This window comes from Monodelphis domestica, chromosome 1, assembly GCF_027887165.1.
Source record: "Monodelphis domestica isolate mMonDom1 chromosome 1, mMonDom1.pri, whole genome shotgun sequence".
Classification (NCBI taxonomy): domain Eukaryota; kingdom Metazoa; phylum Chordata; class Mammalia; order Didelphimorphia; family Didelphidae; genus Monodelphis; species Monodelphis domestica.
The window spans coordinates 227,749,503-227,755,544 of NC_077227.1; the positions used below are offsets into that span (position 1 = coordinate 227,749,503).

Sequence of the window (6,042 nt, forward strand, 5' to 3'; positions counted from 1 at the left end):
TTTTCAAATAATATCTTTTGAAATTTTCTGCCATTTATATATCTGAAGTTATTAAAGCTTAAAACTTTGCTTAAAAGCACCAAGACTTTCGAGACATCCTACAAAAAAGTGACTTTGGTGGGCCTTATGGTATTTTGGCAGGGAGACAACAAGGTCCAAAAGTCCTGCAAACCAAATGGCAAATACCTGAGGGTCCAGAGCAGAAGACAGTTTGCTTTGTTAGCAATTAAAAAAAATGTAGTAGACATTTCAAGTATATACATATTTACTTGTAAATTATATGTACATGTGACTATATTAATTGCAAAACATACACAAAAGAAATTTAAAAGAATGAGAAAGGCAAAATAAATATTATTAATAATTTGCAATTAATGAGTATATAAACAATAACATTTATTAGTTATATTTTAGTGAAATCAATGTAATTAAGGATGATTCTTTTTTTTAATCTTGGTTTAACATATAGTGATTCAAAAGCTAGGGTCTAAGTTTAATTTATTGCCATGCTTTATTTTAACAACTGTCATAGCTGGAACCTCACAAAAAATGTGGCTACAAAAGGGGAAAGTGCAAAAGTACATCGTTGGCCAAACATTAAATGATAACATTCATATTTAAATTTTTGGGTTGTTTCCAATTACATACAAAAACAATTTTAACATTCTAATGACTAGTATGCAAATATAAGCAAAAAAGAAAGACAGTCTCAGTCTTTAAGAAGGTAACATATAAAAGGAAACTTCAAAGGGAAAAAGGGGAAGACTTCTGTGGTGGAGTGATCTCCCAGGGTGAGAAGGCTGCTGCAGGATAATGGAAGAGTTGGAGAAGAAGTCAGGAATGGAGTCCAGACAGGAAGGAACAAGTGAATGTGCCTAATCTGGGTATTTTCCTTAAAGTGAAGATTACAGAAAGAAGAGACCAATCAGAGAAAAGGAGTTACAAGGATGGAGAGATGTTCCAAATTGAGAAAGATACTAGGACATGGTGAAGAAAGAAGACTGAAGAGTCAAAAGCAGAATCTAGAGAGGAAAGAGATATTTCTGACAAAGATCTACTTGGAAGATAAGAGAGGAAGACTCATTCTTATCAAATGGAGAGTTTCTGTGACTCCAGAGGTTAGCAGAGGAGTGCAAGGAAGAAAGCCAGTCCACAATCCCCATTATGACATTGAGTTACAGCTTAATACTGAGAAACCAAATGTCTCCAGGCAAGACAAGGGAGCTCTGGGGTAGCCTCTACAGCCATTATGGTGAATCTATGGTACTCATGCCAAAGATAGCAGAGTCCTCTTTGTGGGTTTGCACTCACTAGCCCACCAGTTAGTTACTAAAAAGGCAGAGGGACTCAAGTGGAGCTAGTCCCTTCCCCCTCTCCACCATGCCTTCCCACCTCTCTTCCCAACAGCCCAATGGAAGCACTTACTCCCTCCCCTGAGGAGAGCAGGGATCACTCCCCTCCCCCTCTCCTCAAGCACTTCTCCCTTCCCTGAGTGGAGCACTCAGGGCAGCACTTGGTCTGTTGGGGGGGGGGGGGGATGGCATGCAGTCTGAGGGGTGGGGAAAGGCACACAGTCTCTAAAAGTTTCCCCATCACTGCTCTACAACATGGGTACTTTTGAGGCAGGAAGGCTTTTATTCAGGTGTAACCCTCCCAAAACAGCTAAATAATTGGGAGGTGTGGCAACTACAGGAGTAACAATTGATGCCAACTGCCAGAGAACTGCAAGTAGAGTAAAATGCAAAAAATGTGCAACCAGCTGGAAATATGGAGTAGAATGCCAGTATGGAGCAACCATAGGTGCCTCTACTGGGTGCTGCAGAGAGACTCTCTAGGAAACATCCACTGCTTGAGATCATGTCTGCTAGGACATGATACTCAGGGAATGGCTCCAAATTGTTGAAGCTATTCAGGCCCCTGAAGAAGAGTTCCTCAAAGATGAGCCTTTTTGACTTTTTTTAGATCTACTAATAAACCTCTCTCTCCTCCTCCCCACCAGGTGGCACAGTGGATAGGATGCCAAGCCCAGAGGTTTTTTGTTGAATTCCTTTTCCTGAGCCCAAATTTGACCTCAGACACTTACTAGATAAGTAACCCTGGGCAAGTCACTAAACCCTATTTGCTTTGGATTCCTCATCTGTAAAATGAGCTGGAGAAAGAAATGCTTCAACATTCTCTCTTCCCTTCTGCTGTGGCTGCCACTGGAGATTCAGTTGAGCTGGATTCATAGCCACCTGCTACTTCATGGCCATGGGCCTCAATAAGGGCCACAAAATTACCAAGAACATTTTGAAGTGGCAACACTGGTGACCATGGGCATTTGACTCAGCACACCAAGTTTCTGAGAGGTATGATCCCAGAGTTTGCCCCCTGTAAGAGGCAGGTCATGGAGTTATTAAAGTTCTCCAAGAATAAAGGGGCTCTTAATTTTTTTTTTTAGGAGAAAAGGAATAGGAACTCACATCCAGGCTGGGAAAAAGAAAGTTCAGCAACATCCTAACTGCCATGGGATAAGCTGCTGCCAGAAAGGACCAAACTGGACCTTGTCTCTCTAAAGGCAAATAAAAGATTTGGCAAATAACTAAGTGACGTGAGGCAGGGAAGGGAGGAAGAAATAAGAGAGGAGAGAGAAGAGAGAGAGAGAAAGAGACAGAGACAGAGACAGAGACAGAGACAGAGACAGAGACAGAGAGAGACAGACAGAGAGAAGGAAATGGCAGACCACTCCAATATCTGTGCCAGGAAAACCGCTAATGGGGTCACAGTCAGATCTGACTGAAAAACAATGGAACAACAAATTTCTTCTTTCAATCTTTTGAACTATGCATTTACAAGGAGAGTTGATAATGACATGCTAGAGTGTGTCAGATAATAAAGATCTAAGAAATAGGGAAGTAGGGGAAGAGGGAAAGAGCCCTTTATGTCATGTATGAGCCTCTGACACAAGGGTTATGGTGAGAATGCCAATATCTGTCCTAGCCAAGTTACAGAGATTTTGTGGAGATTTAAAAAAGCAACTCTCCTATATTTAGTTTTACAAAACATTTTATTCTCAATAGTCTTGTGAGATAGTGAGATTACTATTATTCTTATTTCACAGATAAAGAAACTGAGGTTCAGAGAGGGGAAGCAACTTACTGAAAGTTACAAAAGAAACTTGTCAGGAGGCAGCTAGTGGCTCAGTGGATAAAGCACCAGATCTAGCAGGAGGACCTCGGTTGAAATCTGGCCGCAGATACTTCTTAGCTGTGTGACCCTAGGCAAGTCACTTAACCTTGATTGCCTAGCCCTTGCCATTCTGTCTTTTGTTACTAAAACAGAAAGTACAGGTTTAAAATAAGTAAATAATAAAAGTGATATAAAGTCCAGGTCCTTCATCTCCTAGCTCAATGTGAAAGCACTTTGCAAAGCTGGGGGAGGGAGGGAATCTACATAAATGGAAATGATTTTTAAAGAGGGAAAGAATGTTGAGAAATCATAATACTTTATACTTATGTAAGAGGAATGTCTTTTTCAGAGGTGGCCTTGGGGCATTTGGGTGGTATTTTTCCAGCTACTACTGTTCCTAAAAATGTTGCCAATAAAGCATCATCAGTGTTTGTGGGGCCTAAATAGGTTGGTTAGGCAGAGGACAGTGAAGGTGGCATCAAGGTTAAACTGTGGGAGCCAAGAAGAAACATAAAATGAGAAAAGTAAATGAATACAGGAAGCTAAGAGACTCCTGCCAACCGCATCATCTCTAGTCTCATCTTGAGAAGAGGGCAGATTTTCTGAGTCTCCTCTTTCTCCTGAACTAAAGTTTAGTGTTGGGAAGGTTTAAGATTGGGGCATACTGGGAACAGTCCAAGTTTCCAAGACCATAAAGGAAGAAGGGAAGAAAGCTAGTCTTTATGTCTTATTCACCCATTAGCTAAGCATGGGAGAATCTCTGAAAGTTCTGGAAGGCAACCCCAGCTCCTTTGTTTCCATCATACTATAAATGAATGAGATTCAATTAAATGAATATTTATTATTATTTGCCCCCTCCCACTACCATGGGAGACAGAACCTATAAAAGCAAAGAAAACCCTGATTTCTTCTCCTGACACCCAGGAGTTGTAGAAGGGCAAGTAAAAGGATCCCACATGGGACAAGGGAATGGAGGAGGGAAGAAATGGAAAAGATGACAATTTTTAATTAATGTGAAAGCTGAGAACAGAACTTTATGAGAAGTTATTTCAGTCATTTTTTTATTTGTATTCGACTCTCCATGATCCTACTTAGGGTTTTCTTGGCAAAGATACTGAAGAGGTTTGCCATTTCCTTCTCCAGCTCATTTTACAGATGGTGAAACTAAGGCAGAGTAAAGTGACTTGCCCAGGGTCATACAAGTAGTGAGTGTCTGAAGTCAGATTTGAACTCAGGAAATTGATCCTTCCTGACTCCAGGCCATGAGAAGTTGGGAACTATGGTAACTCTCATGGCAACTTTGGCCTTGGGAAAGGAATTATGCCTACTAGAAAGTATACTACTTTCATTGACATCTTGGCATTATAATGGTTTTCCTAGCTGAACTGTTTTACCTCACTACAATATGAGGTATATATGATTTGTTAATGGATGTATTAAATCTAAAAGACATAAAGGGACAAGGAGTGGGGGGCTAAGCCAAGAGTTAACTACCCCCTTGAAATAACAAGCAAGCAGTGCTACCAGAAGACTATATTTTATGGGTTTATTATTTATTTTAACCTTTACTTTATGTCTAAGAAGCAATACTAACCATTGGTTCAAAGGCAAAAGAGCAGTAAGGACTAGGTAAATGAGAGTAAGTGACTTGGCCAGAGTCACACAGCTATGAAGTGTCTGAAGCCAGATCTGAACCCAGGACCTACGGCCTATAAGTGTGGCTTTCTTAGTTTTTTGTTTTTGCTTTTGTTTTTTTATGGTACAATATGTACCGCTTTTGCAGTGATCAATTTATTGCTAGAATTTTATTTGGTTGTTAGAGAACTGATAGGGACAGGTATATAAAACAGGGTCATAGGCATGGCCAGGATGGGGCATCTCAAGCACCCAAGAGGGTTCAGGCTACTTTGAAATGGGGTTCCAAGAGCAGATCAAGTATTCCTCCTGGGCAATAGCAATGGCCAGAGGGGGATGCAGGGAAAGGAGCTGGCAGCCAGATGTCACTCACCCTGGCAGAGAAGGGCTTCAGCCTGTTCATTCATTGTTGAGCTTCACAAGCCTACAGAAAGTTATTATTAACCAGCTAAGTCCAGGATCATGCCAAAGGAACAGTAGATATCCGAGGAGGTACAAGGCTTTACTGCAAGGCTGCAAAGAGCTCAACACCAAGTTTCAGAGACATGTCCTGTAACCTAGAACAGCACTCCCCAAATAAGGGCACCAGTGATGAGCAAGGACGCTTCCTCCTCTGTGATCCAGAGACCACTTTTGGGAATGGCAGATGGGCAGGTCAAGAGAATATTCCTACCAGCACCAGACACATGTCATCTGCCCCACCTAGAAGGGCTGGGGAAGAAATGATATTGCACTTGCTAAGATTCAGGGGAATTCCAGCTTTCCTGTCTCATCAGACACTTCTGACATTTCACTCTTTGAACTTGCTGCCCACAGAAACTTCCCAGAAGGAGGCTCTGAGACCAGCTGGCAGCAGAGAAAAGGTCCAGGTGAGCAGGCTGAGACCAGCCTGTGTCCAGCCCATCTGCTGGAAGAGAGGATCTGGCCTAGCTGCTGCTACAGGTTTGGGAGGGGACAGGCAGGGCTGGGAGAGGAAGGCAACATCTCAGGAAGAGGAAGAGAATCTACACCATTCTTTCCTGTAATCGCTTTAGCTAAGCTCGTCAACCTGAAAGCATCCAGCAAGGTTGGGAGGGCACCCAGGGACCTTTTCTGACTCTGCTGGTCAGACCTGGGTGAGGGGGCAGGGTGATCGCTTAGGGAGTAAACCTGGGGGATTCAGCAGCTTTCTTACCCTCCCTTCTTCCTTTCTGGGCCATTGGGGAAGGGTCTGGACATGAATGGCTGATTCTAAACCAT

At 42.3% G+C, this 6,042-nt stretch overlaps 1 pseudogene; it reads left to right on the plus strand.

The window, feature by feature from the left end:
* Positions 1–1,607: 1,607 nt before the first annotated feature.
* Positions 1,608–2,565, plus strand: LOC107650705 (60S ribosomal protein L36-like; annotated as a pseudogene).
* The last annotated feature ends 3,477 nt before the right edge of the window (positions 2,566–6,042 follow it).